At 42.5% G+C, this 24,702-nt stretch overlaps 1 protein-coding gene and 1 pseudogene across 2 annotated transcripts in view; one reads left to right on the forward strand and one right to left on the reverse strand.

Moving 5' to 3' along the window:
* PLCB4 (phospholipase C beta 4) overlaps positions 1-24,702 on the forward strand; it is a 432,769-nt gene that overhangs the window by 73,553 nt on the left and 334,514 nt on the right. The window lies entirely within an intron of this gene.
* Positions 1,450-2,226, reverse strand: LOC309816652 (ran-specific GTPase-activating protein-like; annotated as a pseudogene). Its single transcript has one exon. The product of its transcript is annotated as a ran-specific GTPase-activating protein-like (transcript).

Genomic DNA, 24,702 nt, shown 5'->3' on the forward strand with positions numbered 1-24,702 from the left:
TAAGTCTGTTTTCAGAGGCATGGGTGGTGGATTGTCTTCTCCCAAAGCTGACCTGAGACGAGGATTGGGGTGCAAATAGCTTACTTGTCAGACGGTCCCAGGAAGCACCAGTAGGGGAGTGGGGATGTGAGATAAGGAAGGAAATGCAGCCAATATAGGGTGTGTGGACCCCAGGTTGATCCCACTGGGGGCAACGGAGCGCTGTCCGCAGAGCACTGTCTTTTGGAGGCGGTGTAGAATAGGCTCCACAGTGGTCTTCTGCAGGGGTGAAGAGCTGGGCTCTTTGTTGGAGGTCTTACTTGTAGGCACTTGATGAAAAGCCCACCATCAGAGTCTCGGGTCCTAGAGTAAGGCCTCGTCGGTGTGTGTGGGAGCTGAGTGCCGAGGGGCTGTGGAGGGGTCACTTCTGCAGGCTCACAGGGAAATGGAAATGGGTGTAAGTGGAGGTTCCTACACAGTGCGATTCCGACAAACATCCCGTCTCGGCTCTTTTCTGTTCTTACCATCGGCGCGCCTAGTGCTCTAGTAGGCGGTAGGTGGGGCTGACAAGTAGGTACTGTGATACCATCAGTGTTGGATAGTCTCTGTTTGGCCCTCCTGATCTGCACTCCACCTTTTGCATGGGCTCATGTCTGCAGATGGAGCGTTAGATGCTGCATTGATGGGCTTCCTTGCCCTCAGGCGTCTGGATGGATTCAGGCAGTGGGAGGCTATAGCAGAAGATTGGATGGAGGAGGAACATGAGGTCAGCCTCTATTCCCCCAGGTTTCTTCTTGCCACTGGGCTGATGGTTGTCTCTGTCGCCCTGCCGGAAGCCACAGAGTCTGTCGGGCGACCCCTCCTGTAGCCACAGCACTTTCACTGGGTTCCCGTGGCTCTGTCTTCCTGCCCCTCTGGCCTAGGGCTCTTCAGATTCCCTGGTTGTCTTCCTCAAGCCCTGCCCACACCTGGTAAATAATCCCTTATTAAATGCCCTCAGCTGTCTCCTGTGTGTGTTCCATCTGTTTCCTGCTGGGACCTTGGCTGAGACACCATTTTGAAGAGTTTGCTCTCCAGACAGAATTGGATGAGACGAAACAGCTAGAGACGGTATGAAGATATAAGATAATGAAGTGTAAACTGTACTTGAGCCCTAAGGACACTCAGCATGTAGGATGCATTAACAAAAGAAGCGGTGCTTGTTAAAGAAGACTTTGTGGAGGGCTGCCTTACGTTGTAATTGGTGAATTTTTTTTTTTTTTGGTCTCCTCTGAGTAGTGACTTGAAAATCAGAAGCTCTGCCTTATTATGACCACGTATGCAGTTAATTATAATGTATCTGACTCTATCAGATGGAATAATAGGTAATTCATAGAAACAGAAGGGTGAAGTGGATCTACCCATCTGGAAATTTCAGAGACTTCTCTCATGTATTTTTGTTGTTGTTGGAAGTCAGTTCTTTATATAAAGTCCCTTGTGAAAACAAAACAGAATAAAAACAAACCAAAAAGAAGGGGCAGGAGAAATTTAAAAAAAAAAAAAAGAAAAAGGGAAAAGACAGGGACAAAGGACACAACGGGACACGACCCGTTGCTCCTCTTCAGCCGCCTCCTTGGTCTCGGGCTCCTTGCCCTCCTTCACCTAAAGAGCTTCTTAGCTTCTTAGCTACTTTCTCGGCACTCTCATTTTTGCCAGATCCTTTCTTTTCTCTCTCTTCAGTCCCTCTCCTGCATTCTTCAAACTTCGTTTTGAATTTCTGCGCGTTCTCGGCGTTAATGGCTCCTGCTTGGGGCACTCGTCGGCGAAGTCGGCGTGGGTATTCCAGACCCAGGCGCTGTCGCTGCCCGCGTACCGCTTCCGCTCCATCACCGGCGTGATGCAGTGGTTGGCGCAGATCTTGAGGGTCTTGTCCCTGGCCTGAGGAGGCAGATGGTCCCCTTCTCCTCGTGCTTCAGCAGCTTGACGTCCCCGGTGCCCCTCTCCTTCCACCTCGGGAGGTCGTTCTCCGAAGCGAACCGAAACAGCTTGGCCCGCATTTTAAAAAGTTCCTCTTCATCTTTTTCCAGCGTTTTAATTTCTTGCTCGGGAAGAGAAACTATTAGCAAAAACTGGGGGTCATGGTTGGACTCGTCACCATTCTCGGCGGAGGTGTGGTGGTCCTCGTGGGTGTCCTTGGGGGCCGCCATAGGCGCGGTGGCGGCGGCGGCTACTCGCCGGCTCGGTCGTCGCGGGCTCCGCGGCCTCTCGGCGGCTGCTCGCAGCTCCTTCCTCCGCGTCTGGAGACGGTGCCTCCCGCCCACCCGCCCGCCCCGCGACCCCTCGTGTATTTTAATGTTAGATAAGTAAGTCATTTCCTCCTAATTCCTTCTATTTCTCATCCCTCTAATGGGTTATAATCCACTTTTTGGAAAAAATTTTTTAAAAGCTGGTGTGAAAAGCATTTCAAGCAGCTTAGAGTAAGGCACTATAGCAAAAGAAAACCCTCATTCTGTACGTGTTTACAGAGAGCCTCCTGTGATTCCGGCCCTTTGCTAAGCACCATGGAGTCAGTAATGAATAGTATTTGATCACTGCTTTCAAGGAAATCACAATGTAGTTGGGAAAATAGACGTTCAAACAAATAATTATGATAAATATTTTAAGTAGTATAGGTGTCTACAAAGTATTATGTATATCTCAGTGAGGGTGTAGTTAAGCTTGGGAGTGTCAGATAATGCTTCATAGAACCAGTGACATTGAGTTGGGTCTTGAAGCATGCTAGTGAGATTCCCAGGGAGAGAAGGGGAGATGGTATGGAAGAAGGTGTGGAATTTCCTCGTGGGTTGGAGAACCAATGAGGCATATGATGATTTGGCCAAAATGCTGGTAGCCTTTGGAGGAGTTCCTGGACTTGAGACCAAGGGATAGAATAGTAATCTAATCACTTAAAATAATATAGACAGCACATATACTCTAAACATATTAGGGATGAAGTCAAAACAAAAACAATGTAGTTAAGAATTTTTGGGTGTTAGCATATTGCTAGACCTCATGGAGCACATGTTCTAAATACTGAGCAATGCATGTTTCTAATTCATGAGAGTCTCAAAGGAGGGAGATAGAGCCATTGGTGTCTTCTATCAATATGTACCTTTGCTCAGATTTGTGCACCCTTACACCAAATTTATCATGACAGAATTACCTTGTATCACTTTAGAATTACCTAAAATATGGAAATATGGTGGATTACCTTCTCAATTATTAATGATTATGTTAGCATCCATATTTCACAATCACCCATTTAGTAGAACATATCTGACACCCCTGACATAAGAGATACTTGAGCCTTCTTCCTTCTAATTATTCTTGTTCCTAAACCTTTAGGATTAGTAATCTTGATATCCCAAGACAGAGGAATTGGTGAAGACTGTTTTATCAATTCCATAGTTGTAGACAGTGAACCAGTAACGAGTGCTGGTTACTTCATGGAACACTGATAAATAAGAATTCTTCTTCAAAGACATGAACAAAACGGTGACTGTAATAAGGGGGTATTATAGCTAAAGCCTTTATGAACAGAAAGCCCTTAAGCTGGTCATGTTAAAGTCCATTTAATGTCAAAAAGTTGAGGTTTGTGGATTACAGAGACAGGAACAAAGTCCGATCAAGTGTCATGGAACTAGAATGGGAAAGCCCAGAATTAAGCTTGAAATCCCCTGTCATGCAGGGGCTGCATCTCTGCTTTATTCTTTCCTAATTTTATTTGCTACCTTGCTCTATGTCTGCTTTAGTTATCCCTTGCTTTAACTACCTCAAAACTTATTGGCTTAAAACAACCACCACCATTTAGTATCCCTCAGGAGTCTGACTGGGCTCAGCTGGGTGGGTCTTCTGTTCCACACGGTGTTGCTGGGGCTTTAGTTATCTGGGGGCTCAAATGAGTCGAATACTCAACCTGACAATCCCACATAGCAGGCAGTTGATGCTGGCTGTAGAATGGGAGTCCAGCTGGGATGCCACTGGAGCACCTGCGTGCTCTTCCATGAGGCCCCCGTCCATGTGGCTTGGGCTTCTCTCAGCCTGGGGGCCGGATGACAAGAGGGAGTGTTACATACGTGCAGAAGCAGAAGTTACCGGAACCCTGAAGGCCAGGATTCAGAAATCCTGGGTCACCATTCCCACTGCGTTCTGTTGGTCAAAGCAGTCACAGGGCTAGCTTCCCACTCTACCACAATTTGGTAGATTGAAAATGTCATCTCATTGTTTAATTGTGGATTTCTTTGAAGCAAATGAGTATGAATGTCCCCCTGCACTTTTTTTTTTTCTTGGTCACTTATGTTCTCTATTTATGTCCTTTCCCTCTTTTTCTGTGAGGGTCTTCATGCTTTTCATATTGATTTGTAGCATCTCTTATCTATTAAGACTAGTAACCCTTTGTCAAATGTTTATTCCTAGTTTATTATTTATATTTTAATATGCTTATTCTGTGTTTTGATGTGCAGGCATATTTTACTTTTTATGTACTTGTAACTATTAATCTCTTCCTCTCTTTTTTTAAAAATATATTTAGTGTTTTTTAAAATCTTATTCACAAAGTTGTACAACTGGTGTTATCTAATTCCCTCAGACTTGGGAAGAGTGATGAACAATTTACAAATATATATTTTTTTCTTTTGTATGGGACTCAATATGCCCAACATGTCCCTCAGGCCCTACTGCATGGAAGCTTTTTAGTTCAGTGTTCATCACCAACTGGCTATAGCCTCTGTGTCTGCAGAGCTCCCAGGTTCAAATGCTCCCAAGTTCAGATGCTTCCAAGAGACACTCATATTGGTTGCTGGCTGTCCAGTCATTGGTGGGTTGAGAGGGCCAAGTCTTGTGCTACTGAGGATTTTCTTTGAAGGGCTGAGGTGGGATGGGTTATGTCATGGGTACTGCGGTCAGAGTAGGCAACGGCACATGAGAACATTAGGGGGATTTGAAGGAATTCTCAGGTCCTGCCCATCTCTCCGAGGCTAGAGAGTTCTCTTCTTTCTATGTTCCACAAAGCTCTGCTTGACCTGCCTTCTGACTTCTTGAGTCATCCCCTCCCTGCTTTGTTCTGTTTTTTAAGTTACTCCTGTGCACTGTTCTCCCTCCTGCCCTCTGTCCTTCCATGGCCCTGGACAAGAAGCCTCTCTTCTCTCTCCCCATCTGTCATTTAGCTTCTAACTTACTCTTCAAATCTCAGCTCAAGTGTCACTTCCTCAGAGGAGTGAGGAACCCTTTGGATTAAGTCTCATGCCCTGTTTCATCTCAGTTTCCTTCATCACACTAATCAGAGTTTGTAATTGTGTACCTGTGTGTCTGCTCGATCACCATCTGCCTCCCACTGTGGGCTTTAGAGACAAAGGCACGTGTCTGTCCTCAGGGCATCAATGACTGCATAGCTCAGGTTAGGTGCTGGCAACTATTTGTTTGCATGAATTAAAAATTGGAGGTAGTTGCCTTGAAGAAGGAGTAAGTGGAAAGAATCTTTGTCTTGATGAGAGAAGTTAAGAGCAGCCTGTTTTTGGGACTACAAGGACAGCATTTCTCAGGGAGTGCCCCCCACCCCATGTGATTTAGGAGTCAGTGAAGTCCTATTGTTAAGGCATACTGGTGGAGGCTGTGTGGTAGTTTCTGAAATGTAGCAAGAATTCCTGCCTGGAAATTGATTCATAAGTGCCTGGTGAAAAGCCAACTTCTTTTTCTTTTTGCTTCTAGCACCACGTGGCCCCAGTTCTGTACTCAGAGATCTCAGTGATGGCCAAACTTTGTGGGGCCAGAGTTGTGCATTCCATTCCTGCTTACTCTCCCATTAGGCCAGTGTCTTGTTTGTAAGTCAAATATCAGTTAGATTACAATTTGGGATGTGATATGCTGGGAGCATAATCTCGAGATAACCCCAGCCGTAATTTTTTGTCCAATTCTTCTGTTTAACACTATCTAAAAACAAAGTGAGTCAAATAATAAAAATGGCAGAAGAGAAATAGAAAGATGATACAGTAAGAAATAACTCAGATTCTGTTTTATTCAAAGATTCTGTATGCTCTTGAATTATAGAGGTTTTCAATTCCTCACTTTCAGAGACTAAGATGGAGGGTAACATTGTTTCAGTTCATCTATTTCACTGAAATAATTTAATTCAGTAAATATGTGTTGAATTTTGTATCTCAGTGGCAGGTGTAAAGAAATACAAGTTGGGGGCTTCGCTGGTGGCGCAGTGGTTGAGAGTCTGCCTGCCGCTGCAGGGGACACGGGTTCGTGCTCTGGTCAGGGAAGATCCCACATGCCGCAGAGCGGCTGGGCCCATGAGCCATGGACGCTGAGCCTACGCGTCTGGAGCCTGTGCTCCGCAGCGAGAGAAGCCACAGCAGTGGGAGGCCCGCGTACCGCAAAAAAAAAAAAAAAAAAAAAAAAAAAAAAAATTAAAATAAAAATTAAAAAAATTAAAAAAAAAAAAAGAAATACAAGTTGGTTCATGACCAAGAAGTTTGTACCTACCCAGGAAATATGGCATGCACCTGTGTCATGAGGTCCTAATAATGAGAGAGTCAGATAAAGAGGGCCATAATAGGACCTGACCTGAATAGGGGCTGGGGTAGTTAACGGGGTGTTTTTATAGGGAGAGCATAATTTGAGCTAGTCCCCATGGATGAGTTGATTTAAGAAAGTTTGCACAGAAGGGAGAGAGAGAAAGGGCCTTACAGGCCGGGAAAGCCCCATGTGTGGAAGTTAAAGTGAGAGAAAGAGCAAGAAGGCCCCTTTCACACTCCAGAGGGAGTGAAGGCCTTGTAGGGTAGGGATGAGAAGTTAGAGAATGGAGGGTTATGAAGAGACCCCTAGCCTTTGGGTGAGACCCTTGGAGGCCAGGTTGCAGGTGCTGAATGCTTGCAAGCAGGAGAAGTCACATCATAAAACCTCTATTTTCAGAATGTTATTTCGATCACAATTAGCAAGGGGGTTTTGATGAGGGAGAGGTTGGAGCCAGTGAGACTGCCTGGAAGGTTGCAGTGGTTGACGCCACAGTGGTGGCAGGAGAAACTCAGAGGGAGGGAAGTGTACAAAATAGGGTTCACCTCCTGCACTGTTGGTGGGAATGTAAATTGGCGCAGCCACTATGGAGAACAGTATGGAGGTTCCTTAAAAAACTAAAAATAGAACTACCATATGATCCAGCAATCCCACTCCTGGGCGTTTATCCAGAAAAGAAGAAAACTCTAATTCAAAAAGATACATGTACCCTAGTGTTCATAGCAGCACTATTCACAATAGCCAAGACGTGTAAGAAACCTAATGTCCATCAACGGATGAATGGATAAAGAAGATGTGGTATATATATATATATATATATATATATATATATATATATGTATATATATATGAAGCAGAATATTACTCAGGCATAAAAATGAATGAAATAATGTCAGTTGCACCAACATCAATGGACCTAGAGATTATCATACTAAGTGAAGTAAGTCAGAAAAAGAAAGACAAACATTGTATGATATCACTTATATATGAAATCTACAAAAAGTGATACAAATCAACTTATTTACAAAACAGAAACAGATTCACAGACATAGAAAAAAAACTTATTGTTACCAAAGGGGAAAAGGAGAGAGGGGTAAATTAGGAGTTTGGGATTAGCAGATACTATATATACTATAGTATACTACTATATATAAAATAAATAACAAGGACCTACTGTAAAGCACAGGGGACTATATTCAACATCTTGTAATAACCTACAATCAAAAAGAATCTGAAAAAGAATATATATATATAGACACACACACATCTGTATACATACATATATATGTATGTATAACTGAAGCACTTTGCAGTACACCTGAAACATTGTAAATCAACTATACTTCAATAAACTAAAAAACGGACAGTACTGTACTCTTACCAAAAAAATAGGGTTCAGAGGAAGAACTGGTAGTTCCATGTCTGGATTCACAGTGGAGAAGACAAAGGAAGAAACAAAGGGATATGAAGCCTGGGTGAATGGAAACTTAGTTCCACGATCACCAGTACCAAGGTTGGGAATGGATGCCAAGGTGGAGTGGACCAGAGGAACGAGGTATCTTAAAGCAGTGGTGGATAACTGGGGGTCAGTAGAAAGATAAAGGCTGGGGATATAATATAACACATCATCAGAACCCGGTGAACTAAATAAACCCAATGAACACAAATTTGGAATTTTACTGGGCATTTAAGTAGGAAAATAACGAACTTGTATAACCTTCAAATACAGACATGTAGTTGATCAATAAGTTATTTGTTGGTATAGAAAACATCCCCAGTTTACCAGTTTGTATCACCTTCCTCACTACCTCTGGTCCACTCACCACTGTCCTCTGCCCAAGTGCTGCAGTGGTCATCTGGCTGGTCTTGCTTATGTCCTCAGCCACCTGCAATCTCTGCTCCACACAGCAGCCCAGGTGATCCTTTTTGTGTAAGTCAGATCCTGTGGCTCTGCTTCTGGCCTGCAGTGGCTTCCTACCTCATTGAGAACATAATCTGAAACCCTTCAAAGGGGCTTTGGGGCCTGGCCCAGCCCCTTCATCTGTCACTGCTTTCCCTCACTCACTCTGTGCTACCACCCTTGCCAATTGCTGCTCCTCACACACATAGGCACACTGCCCCCAGGACCTTTGCACATTCTCCCTTTGCTTGGAACACTCTTCTTCCCAGTGTCTGTAGGACTTGTTCCCTCACCTCCTTCCAATCTTTGCCAGTCGGGCCTTTCTTTACCCTCCTGTTTAACATGGCCGTCCCCCTGACTTTCACTCTGCACCTGCTTCCCTACTTTACCCTTTTCCTCCACAGCCTTTAGTGTCTTCTAATACACAGACTGTTTACTTATCTGTTTGCCAGTCTGCCCCTCCAGAAGGGAGGTTCCATGAGAGCAGGGATTTCTGTCTGTATCACTCACCATGGCAGCCTCAGTGCCTGCACAGCACCAGGGACTCAGTGATCACTTGTTGGGTGAATGAACAAAATTCTGTTAGCAGCTTCTTTTTCGAGTGGCATTTTTGTGACATCTTTGAGATCAGCTGTCAATAATTTTTATCTTCATATCCGGGGATAGTCAGCACTCAGTAAATGTTGAATAAGTGAATAGAACCTAAAAGTAAAAATGCTAACATGTTGCATTATCTAGTTCCAGAAATGCCCATTACTAAATGGAACCTTGAAATGGTGATGTGGGGAGGGATGTGGAGGAATAGTTTCACTTCATTTAGCTGAGCTTCCACTTGTGCTTCAGAATTAACATAGCAGTTTGGCAATTCTTTCATTATTACTAAGATTATTAATTGGATGCTATTTTAAAATCTGGCCCCTAAACTCTCAGCTGATGTTTTAGGAGATTATACTATACAGGGTGCAGAAATTGCTGGGGCTGACTGCAACTGTTCATGGTCAAGTAAGGAACAGCATAGTCAAGAAGCACAGGGTGGATTCAGTTGTGCCTCTGGGTGACCTGGTGACGATAGTTCATGGTTTCTGAGAAACAGCTGCCTGGGCTTCCTTCCGCAAAAGGGATCTTGATTTTTGTTACCTGGTGGGTGCTTTTTATAAATAAAGAAAATAAACAACCTTGAGAGACTGAGGAGGATTAAAGAGAGAAAAGGAAGAACAATGTGCAGAAATTGTTCTTTATTTGGGAATATTTACTGGAGAGGTTCCTCTGAAGTTTGCTTCTGTTTTATTTGGTATCACTTTCATCTCTTCCCAGGGGATGCATATGTCTTTGGAAGGAATGCATGCAGAAAAATAGGCTGTAGGAGACCCAAATGAATTCTTGAAAGTTTAACAAGCTTCTGAAGGACAGAGCAGCTCCAAGAAGCTGGGCTGTTACCGCATCTTGAAGGTTAAGATTTGGGAGAACCAGTGATGGTGTCCCCTGCTGCCAACATTCATGTGGTTTGTTGATGATAGGACTAAAGGGCCAGGTTCTTCTTTATATTTTTAGGTGGGGCTTTTTAAGGGAGTGCAGACAGTAGGGAAATATAGCACACAGCAACCTGGAGAACAGCAGCAGCAGATTATGCCTTTGCTTAACTTGAGGGTTAAAACAACCCATGGAAAAGTGTTTGGGGTTTTTCTGGCTGGTGAAAACACTGTACAGCCCTTGTTTTCAAATGCACTGTCTATAAAGGGTCAAAAGAAAGTTCAAATAAAATTAAAGCCTAGAGAACGAGGCTGTACACACACATAGCCCAATGATCGTCCATGTGACATTCCCTAAGGCTATTGCCTGGCGTCATTTGGCAGGATGTTTAAGTCAATGGCAGAGCTATTTTCCTATCTCTGCCTAAAAGTGCCAGAGGTATGCTGGGTGTTTGATCTGGGGTCAAAAGCCACGCAAGAAGAAACATCAGAGACAAGCCTTTTTTGGTTTTAAATTGTCTTATCTGTGTTTGAACTCAGTTCTGTCCTAATTGAAAAGGACAAATCATGGGGTAACCAAGAGAGTGAACTTTGGTGTCCAAGGTGAAAGTGAATGAGAAGCAGGAAATCTGACCCCATGGAGCTCTAAAGTCCGTCCTACATCTTTATTTTTTCCATCGAAGAGGTCCCATTCATTACATAGCACAGTTCTTGGAGGGAGTCCTTCACTTTCAACAAATGAGTTAAAATGTTTATATCCAAAAATTAAAAGGTGTATTTTCAGCAGAGTTTCTTTGATTAAGAAAAGAAAGACACTACTGTGTCCTACCATTTTTTCCTGATTTTCTGTTGTATTTTTGACAAGTGCCCTCACTTCAAAAAGTCTGTGTTTTAATTCTAAATTCATAATGATCTCTCTTATCCAACTGATAAGATTATCAAGGTTCATTTTTTCTTTTTCCTCTGCTGTTACCTAGTGTTTGTAATTATCTTTCCTTGATGTTGGACAGGGGAGGGGATAAGGAGAGAATATACAGCAAAAATCAGTCATGTTTTATTCAGTGGCCCATCCTGTTTGTTGATTTCTCCATCCCTCCATCTATCCACCCATCCATCTATCCATCCATCCATACATACATACATCTGTCCATCTATCCATACATCCATACATCCATCCATCCATCCATATATCCATCCATCCATCATCTATCCATCCATTCCATCTGTCCACACACGAACCCATCTTATATTCATTGATCATATACTATGAAACAGGCAAGCTAGGATCTCTCCTATGAAGGAGAGTAGACCAAATGATAGGTATTTATAGTGGAAAAATGTTAAAATCAGGCAAATTCAATCATGGGAGGATTGTTTTTAGGGGTTTCAGGGAAAGTTTCAGGGAAGAAGTATTGTCTCAACTGATACAGGAAGGATGAATTGAAGTTTAGCTGGATGAACACTGTGTGTTTGGTCTTGGGTATAGTTAAGAGGTGAAGAAGAGTTTCTAGAAGAAGAGTTGTGTTTCTGAAGTCCTTGCAAATTCAGAACTTCCCTAACTGAAGAATAATTCTGACAAAAGATGGTGGATATTTCCTTTTATCAGCTAATATGGCGCCACCCTGTGGCCACTCCGTAAACAGAGTTTAGCGTTCCCTCGGCTAGGCCAGCTACGAAACTACAATTCTTGAAGGATTTTAGCATTTTGGGTGGATTTAACATTGATTCAAATTAATGTGAAACCATATTAATGTTTTTAATATATTATTTCAAAGCTGCATAATTCACGTTCACGTCAAATAGGACCAAAGTCTGGAGAGTGTAGCTCATGGCCATTTGATGGAATTGAAAGTAGTTCAGCATGGGTAGCATGTAGACCAGAGAGTAGCAATAGGTTAGGAAGGGGATGGAGGGAAGGAAGAATAGCGGGAGAGGAGATGGATTATCAAAGGCCCTGATCATCAAAGGCTGTGAACCACGACAAGAAGATTGCAGTGGGTTGCCTTTCAAGAATGTTAAGGAGGGAATGGCAAGGTCAGCCTTAGGCTTTTCTTCAAGTTTTAATAGAGCAAGTTGGAATTAGACTGAGGCTATGTATGGGTTTTGGATATTTGCAGAATATTCCGCTTTATTTCTAATTAGACTTCAGTTATAAACAATATAAGCTTTCATAGTTTCAAAATACTTTTAAATTTTTTGTTTTGTTTCTTTGTTTTTGAAGGGTCCACTAAGTACCTTGGAAGAGACAACAAAAGACATGGCTTAACCCCAAAAAGATTGGGTAGAGCCTCAACCCAGACTTGGGATCTAAGGTTGGGGGAGAATTTGATTAGCAAATCATACTTGGGGGTCCCTGGTAGAATAGGTTAAGGAAAACATGAGTTAGACAAAGTTAACTTTCTTTACTGTGGGACTTCTTAGAGCCTTGAAAGCATTCATGTCTGTTGTGAACCTTTATGATTAAGGCATGTAGCGTGTGCCACCCTTGTTTCACCACTAAGGAAGCTTCACTCTGGAAATAGTCATTATAGTCTGGCTGAGAGCTTGTTATCTATTGCCACAGTAATGCTGCATAACAAGCAACTATAACATCTCAGTGGAATACAATAATAAAAATGTATTCAGCTTGCAAGTTTGGGGGGTTCAGCTGATCTTGATCTGGACTTGGCTGATTCCAGCTAATCTCACTCACATGTCTCTCTCTGGTCAGGTGTGGATTGGGCAGGCAGCTCTTCTGATCTGGGCTGGGTTTGCTCACATGTCCGGGAGTTCAGCTGGCTGTTGAATGATCTAGGATAGCTTTAGCTAGGAAGTCTGGGGTCACTTGTCTCTGCTATATATGGCTTTCATTCTGAGGCACGCTAGACCTAGCATGTTCTCCTGGCCATGACAGAGGACAAAGAATGAGAGTGAAGCCAGCAGTGCATGTATTTTTCAGCATTTGCTTGTATCGTGGTAATATCTCATTGGTCAAGGGAGTCACACGGCCAGTCAGAGTAAGAGGACACTGCAAGGTTACATAGCAGAATGTAGATACAGGGAAGGAGAAGACTCAGGCTCTGTTTGCAGTCAGAACCCTGGAACCCAACTTGAGATTTGCCTGTTGAGATCACAGTCAACTGAGAGTGAGGAATGAGGTCAGACTTTTCACTATGCCATGGCCACAGACTGTACTTTTAGTTCTGATAAGCAATCTCACAGACAGATGTCCAGGCCAGGTCAAGTGAGAGAGTGTTCATCTGGTTCCCCACAGGACTTCTATTATCTTTCTGTGGAATCATTTCAGGGCTGAAAGGATTGTGGTCATCAGCTAGTTCTAGTTGCATTATGTTGGAAATAAATAAACAGAGGCCCAGAGACGTGAACTGGCCAGCCTAAAACTACCCAGCTAGCTAGAAGCCAAGCTGAGCCTGGAACCCAGATGTTCCTTTAATCTCATTGGGTTTTAGTAACCTCAAAGAAACTGTGTTTGGGGTGAAGGGGAGGTGGTGGAAGGGACTGAAATTGTGTTTGCAATCATTGCATGTGAACAAATCACATTCTTTCTGGAGGAACTATAATAAAAGTAATTTTTAAAATAGATGATAGATGTCTTTGGAAGGACAAAGTAGATAGTTAAAAACTGAGTTGTTGAATACTGTGACTGGAGTTTTTTTTTTTGGAGGAGAAGTGGGGTGTGGTTTGAAGTGGGAAGGGCTCTCGGTTGGGTAAGTCATTTCACTTACTACAGCCTTTGTTTCCCCACCTGTGAACATTAGAAAAGGAAAGCAAAATGAGGACTGCTTCACAAATTGGCACGTGGTCTTTGCACAGGGGCCATGCTAACCTTTGTATTGTTCTCATTTTAGTATCTTTGCTGCTGAAGCAAGCACTGACGGGAAATCCTTGGTGATATGTTTTTGTTTTCGGGGTTTTCTCTCCTCTGTTCCCTCCACACTCCCAAGGATTTCTGCTGCAGAGGAGTTCCGAGAAGAGAGGAAAGAATTTGTGTTCTAGCTCCTACTTTGTCAAACAGCAGATAGAATCATGAAGGCAGATCTAGCCTTCCAGAATAGGAGCTCCATTAACACCTAATTTAGCCGACAGGTGTGGGGAACAACTTATTCTATATAAATCAAATTTTGCTCATGAAATTTTACCCAGTTAAGCATTATCAAATAAACTAGATATTTTTATGTTGGAAATACTTCCACAAATATTACATATATTCCACTGATTTACTAAACAGAAAACAATGGAAACTTCACACCCATTTAGACATCAGTTATTGAACTGTGTGGTAATACAGCAACATGCCTTGTAAAGAGCCATGTAGTGAAAGGCATTTTCTATTGTTATTATTTGTGTTTGCTTAAGGACTGCTGGAGTATATTGGACTACTTGCCATCAAACTGAGTTTTGACAGACGTACTTTTTAAATTATTTTATTTTTTATTTTTTATTTTTGGCAGTGCCATGAGGCTTCTGGGATCTTAGTTCCCCCACCAGGGATCAATGGAACCCAGGCCCCCTGCCGTGGGAGCGTGGAGTCCTAACTACTGGACCGCTAGGGAAGTCCGACTTTTTAAATTCTTGTGTTTTATTTTCAGAGTGTTTCTCCATACTTCCTTATTGTCAGTTGCTTAGCTGTATTTTGGGGCTGCTCAGATAGATTTGTTCTCAGATCCATTCTTGACTGTTTCCTGTTCTGCTCCATGTTGTAAGGAACCACATTTCCCAGGCTCTCTTGCCCTCTGGTGTCCAAGGGGAGATGTAAGGGTATCTCTCCAGCCCCTTTCTGCTTTCTTTGGTGTCTCTAGGAACAGCTGTGTCTCTTCCATAGCTTCTGTTCCCACCAACTTCTTCTTTTTCCACAGCAGCCTATCCTGTTCTAGTCTTGCTGGTTGTCCCCAGTCTCTGGGCTCTGATAACACCTCTTCCTTCCGTCATCCCTCTTGCCTAGGCAAGCTAGCAGTTCTCCACGGGTGCTAGTCTCTGGGCTGCCTCCCTGTTCCCTCTGTGGCCTCTCAGCCATTCCATCACTCTGTAACCATACTCTTGACTTGAAAGATCTGGAGTAGTTTCTGTTTTCTGATTGTCTTTGATGGATAACAGAGGTTTCCTTCTCTTGCAGCTCTTTCTCTCATTCTAATTTGCTTCTCGCCAGCTACTCTGAGGACACCAGCCAGCTTAACCAGTTTACTTTATTGGACATAAATATGCAAACCTGAATGAACACTAGAGCAGAATAATCTAGAGCCTGGGCTCTGGCAGCACAATATTTGGGTTCCAATCCCAGCCAGACCACTCATTGGCTGTGTGACTGGGCAACTTTCTTAAGCTTTCTGAGACTCACTCTTTTCATCTGAAAGATGAAAGTAATTGCAGTACCTATGCTGTCTCTTAAGGGCAACACCTATGGAGGGGAAAGGAAGGATGTGAGATTGGACTGGGGGAGAAGCTGGGCTGCGATGCAGTCTTAACAGCAGCCTCAGTCAACCCCGCAGGGAGCTCTAAAGCGGGTCAGGCCTTTATTCACTGATATTGACTACTGGACACCGCTGACAGGGGATGGTGCTTGACCTTGGGCAGAGCAGCTTTCTTCAGTTGAGGGCAGTTGTTTACATTATGTCACAGCTCTCGGAGTAGCAGAGGGATCAGTTCTTCAGTCCCCGGTGGGGTCTGGTCATTGCATCACAGTGTCCATCACACGTTTCTACGTGTGCAGTTGTGAAAGATAAATGGCTAATCCATGAGAAGTGTGTTGCTTGGTGCCTAGTACTTGGTGAAGTCTCAACAATAATAGGAATCATTATTGATGGATTAAATAGAGAAGTCCAATAAGTGGACTTTATGATACCTAGTTAGGTGTTTGGAGAGTTTTTCCTGACTTCCTGTCCATGACCCCATCCTAGAGAGTCCAGGAAAACCTGAATAAGTGGTCTGTGGGTAACTAAGGTGCTGTGGCTTCTACACATACACTATTAAAGACATTTATATTTTTATACTAATGTTAATGTGGTAGCTTTAAATATGACTTACCCATAGGTTCTTTTTTTAAAAAAATAAATTTATTTATTTATTTATTTTTGGCTGCATTGGGTCTTCGTTGCTGCGTGTAGTCTTTTCTCTAGTTGCGGAGAGTGTGGGCTACTCTGTTGCAGTGCACAGGCTTCTCATTGTGGTGGCTTCTCTTGTTGTGGAGCATGGGCTCTAGGTGTGCGGGCTTCAGTAGTTGTGGCTCACAGGCTCTAGAGCACAGACTCAGTAGTTGTGGCGCATGGGCCCAGTTGCTCCACGGCACGTGGGATTTCCCTGGACCAGGGCTCAAACCCATGTATCCTGCATTGGCAGGCAGATTCTTAACCACTGTGCCACCAGGGAAGTCCCCCATAGGTTCTTATATCTTTATTTTCTGAGGTATTCAGGTATTTAGCATCAAATTCAATAGGGATTAATACAGCCCTTGCTTTTTGAACACTTATGATGTAACCACGGGGCTAAGCATGCATTATCTCATCAGTTCTCAGGACAACTCTCTGGGTGCTGAGATTCCCACTTAATGGTGAGGACCCGAAGTCAAGGAGGTTAAATGATCTGCCCGAGGTCACCCATTCAAGGAGTGGCAGCTAAGTTCCCCCACCAGGGCTGCAGCCCCAGACTCACATGCGCCTACGCTTTCAACTACACATTTTCACAATTTAAAAAGCAGTAGGGGAAACCTTCTCCTCTGAAAATAACTCTAGCACAGTGTAGGTGTTGTTTTGGTAGAAACATTTCAGCTGCTGCCATAAAATTCGTCTCCCAAATGGCTCTGTGAGAGCAAAGCTGGGCAGACTCTGCTTGTGTTTAAGAAGCGAGCCTTATGGCTCAGCCACAACACAAATGATTTGTTTTCCTGGCCTTGTTGGCAAAGTGATTTAATTTCTGGATTTCCCTGAGGAAAAAGCTGAAACAAATAAATGTCTTTGTAATTGGATGTTTAAAGAGGAGCCACGTGGGAAAGTCATGATGGGAAGCCCAGGTACGTTTTCATTCACTGAGTGATGCCGTGAGCAGGGCAGGGAGGGGGAGGGGGGTAAGTGTGTGGGTAGAATTCACTAGGTAGTTTTACTTCCTAATATTTGGCTCTCTGCTTTTCATCAAGAGATGATAATTATAATCATCTAAAGCCCCACAAGCAAGGTGGGTGTTTAGGAAAGTGGGTGTTCATCATTGTTGTTGGAGAACAAGTTAGGTCACATTTCTTTATATCTGAATAGAAGTAATGCCTCTTTTTCTGTAGAAAAAAATACTTTTTCAAAATTTGGTGTATGGCACTAATGAGAAGTCTAGGAAGCTGTAAGGTCAGGGATTTCTAAAAGTGTGTTCTGAGGATCTCTATTTCTTGGATATATCAGTTAGGACAGTTTGGACCATCTACAGCAAAAATGTAAAGTGACTGTGACATAAAATATAATATAACAGTGAAAATTCATGCAAAAAAATTCAGAGTTAGGCCCTCCATGATTTCACAGTATTGTCAAGAGTCCAGGTTCCTATCTTTCTGTCTCATCCTCCTAATCCTGTGGCTTCCGTTTTCAAGGTCACTCTGAGGCCAGTTTAGTTTTGGCCACCATGTCTGCAGTCCAGATGGGCAACAGAAGGGAGGCCTCTTAGTGGAGGCAGCTCCCTCAGTTTCTGCAGCCTTCCTGGAAATTCCATAGAACACCTCCATTTATATTTCATTGGCCAGTTATGTGGTCACATGGGAAGACCTAGCTGCAAGAGAGCCAGGAAATGTAGTGTTTAGTTGAGCACACTTGAAGCTGTCTTACTGATGATGAAGAGAATGGATATTGAGTAATGACGAGCAATTTGTGCTACATTTTGGACTGCAGTACAAATGCCTTGACCAAAAATTTAGACACTTTGGAGTTAACATTAAAAGGTGACTTTTGTTGGTGTGTGTCATCCGCATAATCCTCAGCATCTTTAGTGGGCTGATGTGCATCAGAACTTACAGAGCTCCAAAATGTGCTTGACTCTGGCCCCCTTTTCTGGAGGAAATAGTATTTGAGAAGCACACTTTCTTCATGTCATTCAATAAATACTGATCAACTATTGTGTGCCATGCACTGTGCCAGCCCTTACCAGGGTCTGGGACCTATATTTCCCACATTTATTTGATCACCACCTCCTCTACTCCCCTCCACCCCCCCCCCACAATGTAAAGCTTATTAATACCTCAAGGAGGAACTAGTTTGCTAAATATTTACCTGGAGGTGCTCATTGTAGGGGAAACGTTTGTGCCCAGCATAGGGGTTGAAAGAGACACATGTCTGTATCAGTTACCTATTGCTGGATAAAACCCACCTCAAAGTTCAGTACCTTAAAGTGATACACTTTTATTATTGCTCACAAATTCATGGGTTGGCTGGGTGGTTCTTGTGGCCTTGGCTGGGGTGACTGGGAGCACATCTGTGATCACTTGTTTGGGTGCAGCTGGGGGCTGGCTGGTCTCAGAGGACATCAGTTGGGACCCTGGGATTTCTTCCACGAGGTCTCTTCATCTGCAGCTGGCTGTCCCAAGTTTCTCACAGTGGCCAGTGGTCTAAGAGAAAGAGTAGAAGTGCCTGAAGCCCCTTGAGGCCAAGGTTCTGAATTAACACAGCCTAACTTCTGCCAAAGCAAATCACAGGATTGGCCCAGATTAAGTTGGGGATACAGGCTCCATCTTTTGTTGAAAGGAGCCATAAGGTCATATTGCAAAGGGTGTGGAGAGCTAAAGAAGGAGAGAAATGGGGCCATTTCAATGATCAATCTACTAGTGTCCCAGGGAGGAGACGTTTAACCTGTGGGATGCCTGATACTTTCTGTACTTTTCTCCTTCGCTCTTTTCACCTAACACACCCAGTCAAAATGGGATTAAATCAGTTGTCTTTGCCTGCCTCAGTGTGTTGAAGTTCCCAAAGTCCAGTCACCAGCTGGTGGGTAAGACTTTGGAGTAGGTGGGCTCTGCCATGGGTCCTTTTGTTCTTAATCTTCAGTTTGTTTCAGGTGTTGCAGAGGGGCAGATCTGTTGCTATTTCTTGATGATACATTCTGTGATGTTGGGCATGTTACAACCCTCTGAAACATGCAGTCACCTCATCCATTAAAAGGGTGGTCCCTATCTCAGTGTATTCAAGAAATTATCTGAAATTATCTGAAATTATCTGAAAGTCACATATGACCATTGCTCATAATACCTAACGCTGACGTGGTACTAACCCTGTGCTGGGTGCAGTTCTCCACAAACCTGTGAGGTAGGTGCTCTGATGATCCCATTCATAGTTGATGCTACTGAGGCATAAAAAGGTTAAGTAAGAAACCAAGGTGATGCAGACCCGAGGTTTGCACCCAGGCACCAGGCGGCTGGTCCTATCTCACAGTCAGGCTGAAGAATTGCCTCGGAAGTGTGAGTCACTTAAAAATGAGAAAAATAAAGGTCTAATTTTGACAGAATTGAGAGGGATGGGAACATGACTTAGGTTTTTAAAATTAAGTTTGGACTCTTAGTACAGAGCCTGCCCTGACAATTTACATACCTATTTCTTGCAGGTACATTTGACATTCAGAAGCAATCAGATTGTATTCTCTGTTCTTTGAGGGATTACTGGGTTCTGTGCATCTTGAAGGTTACATTTGCAATCAGCATTAATTTCATTGTTAAGCATTTTCCTTCATATTAGTTACAGGGTCCTTTCTTTTTCTTTTCGTTTTTTTTCTTCTTTTTTTTTAAGACTAGTTGGGTTCTAGTGGAGATGATAAGTTGTGAGATTAGGTGGGACAACTCACTCAAGTTCATTGTTCAAGAAATCGTATTAGTTACAGAGAGTGAACTCAGAGCTCGGCTGAACCGTGTGGGTCGCTAATCTAGTGTCACAGAGCAGCGTGCCCTGTTCTTTCCCATTTTAGTCCAGAATGCCCCTTGAACTGGAGTGGGGTGAAGAAGGCACAGGACGTTAATTGGGAGGGATTCTCCCACTACATTTTATGATTCATTCAAGGGAGTCACACTAAACTACATAAACAAAGGGAGGGATTCCCCTGGAAGCCAAGGTCAGAGAAAATCATATGAAGAAAATGATAAGTGATGTCCATTTGCTTTTCTATTTGTCTTAGTCCATTCAGGCTGCTATAACAACATACCATGAACATGGTGGCTTATAAACAACAGATATTTATTTCTCACACTTCTGGAGGCTGGAAGTCTGAGATCAGGGTGCCAGCAGGGTCCAGTGAGGGTGCTCTCCTTGGTGCAGACATTCTTTGTATCCTCACATGGTAGAAAGGGCTCAGGAGCTCTCTGAACCTCTTTTATAAGAGCAGTAATCCTATCCTCCACCCTCATGACCTAAGCACCTACCAAACGCCCTACATCCTAATACCGACATCTTTGGTATTTCATGAATATTGGGGGGACACAAAATTCAGATCATAGCAATATTCAAGCAGATTTTTTAAAAGTCATTGCATGTAGAGTGGTTATAATTTAAACAAAAAGTCATTTATTGGAGCAACATTTACGAAAAGAGAACAGTTCTTGGGATGCTGCATAATGAGGCAGAATGTTAAAATGTTGGTTGGAGGACCCATGTGCCTGGTTGTAATTACATTTTCGTTGGTGTCATATGGATAAGGAATGGCAGCCTCTTTTTTAACTCTTAGTACATTGAAATATTGGGATCTTTAAGTAGAGAGGAAAGGAAACTATAATGGCATTCAAGACACTGCACCTGATTTTCTGGCTTCCAGGGGATCACATGGGTTTTAAACCCTCCTTAATTGGGTGCATTTTTAATTAAAGGAAGACAGAAGGAGCTTTTCCTTTCACCTATACAAGAGCCCATGAAGAAATTTCTACCTTATCTTGTAATTCACAGGCCAGAGGATCGAGTTTGAATAGATCATTATTTACCCAGATATATTTATAAAATACTAGTAATTTCACTAGTAATAACTAATTTATATGGAATTCTTGCTATATGCTGTGTACCATTTTAGTGTTTTACTTGTAATAATCCCTTTACCTTCACAATAACCCTTTGAAATAGATACCATAATTACCACTATTTTACAAATGAGGAAACCGAGGCACAGAGATCTTAAGTAACTTGCCTAAAGTTACACAGCAAGGGAGTTGCAAAGCTAAGATTCAAACCCAAGCTGCTTTTTAATCGGTACCGTACAGCATTTCCCAAGTGTCAGTCATTCACATACCACCTTCATGCTTTTTGCCATGATTGTATTCTCCTTCTATTATTATTTCTTGTTTTCCACTTTTATTTAATATAAAAGTGGAAAATATAAATGTATTTAAAAGGGAAATCTTCAATCATTACCTTAAATGGAAAACTATCCTGTGCCACAAATAGTAGAGATAGCCAATAAAAATTAAAAAATGAAAACCAAATAGTGTCATTCAGTCCTAAGTAGATGCCAATGCCTGCTGAAACCCAAGTCAGAGACCTGCCTTCACTGTACTGAGAGAGAGAAAGAGGAGAGAGAAAAGCAAAGGTTGGAGTGAGTTTGAAGACAAAGTTGAGGCTCTCTCTTTTTTTATATATATAAATTTATTTATTTACTTTTGGCTGTGTTTGGTCTTCGTTGCTGCACACAGGCTTTCTCTAGTTGTGTGAGTGGGGGCTCTTCTTCTTTGCGGTGTGCAGGCTTCTCATTGCAGTGGCTTCTCTTGTTGTGGAGCATAGGCTCTAGGCATGAAGGCTTCAGTAGTTGTGGCACGCGGGCTGTAGAGCGCAGGCTCAGTAGCTGTGGCTCACGGGCTTAGTTGTTCCGCAGCATGTGGGATCTTCCAGGACCAGGGCTTGAACCCGTGTCCCCTGCATTGACAGGCGGATTCTTAACCACTGTGCCACCAGGAAGTCCTGAGGCTCTCTTTGATGTTATTAGAAGGTGTGTGTGTGTGTGTGTGTGTGTGTGTGTGTGTGAGTGAGAGAGAGAGAGAGATGGAGAGCCAGCTTTCTTGATTCTGTGTTACACTCTGGGAATCACTTTTCTAAAATATTAAGGTGTGGTGCTATCTTCAGAATTAGGGAAAGTGAAGCGGAGGATGCTGAGATGAATTCAGGCCTCTAACAGTTCAGCCAATCCAGGCAATGGTATTGTCTGAATTACTAACCCTAAAGTCACTCACTAGTTCATCTGGTCCCTAGACGATCCTTTCAGGTTGCTTTGTGGAAAAGACTGTGGGTAGTTTTTACCAAAGTTATTATCTATAGAAGAAGGTCTAGTTACCCCTGAGTTTTAAACCAAACTATTAATACTTAGAACATGGCCTTAAATTAAGCCTTGCTTCAACCTTGACACATACCTAGTGGTTTGAAACTTTAGAGAATCATAAGCCTCTTTCAAGGACATATTGGAGATCATTGGAATGGTGTCCCTTTCTTTGTTAGTAGGATAACATTCTCTTTATATATATATATATATATATCAAGAGTATATATATATATATATATATATATATATATATTCTCTCCATCATTAATTTAGGGTTATATTTTGATTATGGTGAGAAAAGCAGAAGGGATCTCTTCATCTCCCAGTTTAACATAAATGATGAGACTGTGTTTTCATGTAATGAAGAGGGATCTTCCTTTTAATTCATGGGCCTCTGTAAAAGCAATTCATAGACATCAGCAAGATTCATCAATGTTAACAATAAATTAATCTGCATCTGAAGTTTTTACTGATTATCTGATCATATAATTTCCACATATTCTGATTACATTTTTCAGATGCTTTACACATTATATGAATTCTTAATCAAGATGATTGTATAAGCAGTGCCCTTTCTATACAGGGTGAGCCTTGTCACGGATAGAGTGCAGCTTGACGAAAGGTTTAGCAGAAGATGGTGAATGAAACTGGCTTCGTCTTGCCCAGCATCCCTATTTCCATTTTTAAATATTAATATAGCTGCAAATAGACAGCATGATATTAAACATAACTTATGTGGCTGGTGAACTATTACAACTGTTTGCTGTTCAGTGTGCTGGTGAACTTCAGAAAGCTTCTGATGGATGTTAGGCCTGGTTAGTTGCTCAGGGTTAGGGAGCAGAGGTGGGCAGCTTGGGGGAGGACAGGTGAACATCTGTCTGCACTAAAGCTGCTATGGATTGTGTCTCCAAGGGGCTGCCACTCCACTCCAGCCAGGGCAGTGTGGTAGGCTGGATGGGCTGCTGTTCAGTGGCAAAATAGAGAACACCTTCATTTGCAGGTTTATCTGGTGGTGCTGTGAAGGGCTTCATCTGATCAGTAAATTGTGGCCAGGGCCGATCTCTAACAGTTCTACTGGGGTTTATCTATCTATCTATCTATCTATCTATCTATATATCTATAGATATATTTTATTGAAGTATAGTTGATTTACAATGTTGTTTTAATTTCTGCTGTACAGCAAAGTGATTCAATTATATTTATAGATATATAAATTCGTTTTATATTCTTTTCCATTATGATTTATCATAAGATATTGAATATAGTTCCCTGTGCTATACAGTAGGACCTTGTTGTTTATCCATTCTCTATATAAAGGCTTATATCTGCTAACTGCAACCTCCCAGTCCATCCCTCCCCCAGTTCCCCTTGGCAACCACCAGTCTGTTCTCTATGTCTGTGAGTCTGTTACTGTTTTGTAGATAAGTTCATTTGTGTCATGTTTTAGATTCCACATATAAGTGATATTATATGGTATTTGTCTTTCTCTTTCTGACTTACTTCACTTGGTATGATAATCTCTAGTTGCATCCATGATGCTGCAAATGGCATTATTTTGTTCTTATTTAGATGCAGCCTGTGGCTAGGTTTTAGAGACCAGAACTAGTTCTGGAAATGTGTCCTGGTTTCAGGAATAAGATTAGTGAAGGTCGGGGTAGTTAGATTCTCAAGGGCATGGAACACGTCTGTTTACTCACCAGTGTACACCTGGCATCTGACACAGTACTGGATGTATGGCAGGCACACAGGATTTAAATAACATGTCGAATCAATGAGGGAACAGAGTTAAATTGAGCAGTTGGTGTTTCTGGCATCACATCATTTTTGCTTGGGGACAGGAAACCACAACAAAACTGGTGTGTGTGTGTGTGTGTGTGTGTGTGTGTGTGTTAGAGCTTCCTTAAGAAATAAAATCAATTTCAGTTTTTGGAACTGAAAAAGAATACAGAGAGTTATCTTGGAGTGAGTGGCTGGTTTCCCACAATAAGTTTCCCTGATTGAAAAAGATATCTCCAAGCTCTTTCAGAGACAGAGAAAGAGATAACGATGGCTTCTGTCCCTTTCCTTTTTGTGTCTGTGCAGGAAGAAAGAGCCTGCCAGGATTTAGAACAGAGAGAAGCCATGTGGAAAACAAATAGTTTTCTTCTAGACAGTGGGTCTCGAGGATTAGTGGAATATACGAGGAAATAAGGTTCTTTCTCTTGGGAAATTACTAATGCTGGTGGCTTGAAATAGCATGAAAAAGAGTTTCAGTAACGGCAGGTCTTCAGATAGTTCGCTGGAGAGAAGAGGAGCCCAAGTTGAGTGAAAGCAGAAGGAAAAGTCATGTTATGTTAGTGAGTAGTTAAAACAACGCAGCCTGGAACAGAAAGGCAGCCCCCATGTTCTTAGCACCTACTATGCATCAGGCTGAGGGATACACATATAAATATTAACTCTTTTGAGACAGCTGTTATTTGAGATGTCATATTTTTCAGATAGATGCTATTATCCCCATTTTACACATAAGGAATCTGAAATTTATAAGGAGGTCTATGATCAGCCCAGAGACACATTAACAGCTAATATGTGTAATGG

This window comes from Mesoplodon mirus (assembly GCF_964341445.2).
Source record: "Mesoplodon mirus genome assembly, chromosome: 15".
NCBI classification, from domain to species: Eukaryota; Metazoa; Chordata; class Mammalia; order Artiodactyla; family Ziphiidae; genus Mesoplodon; species Mesoplodon mirus.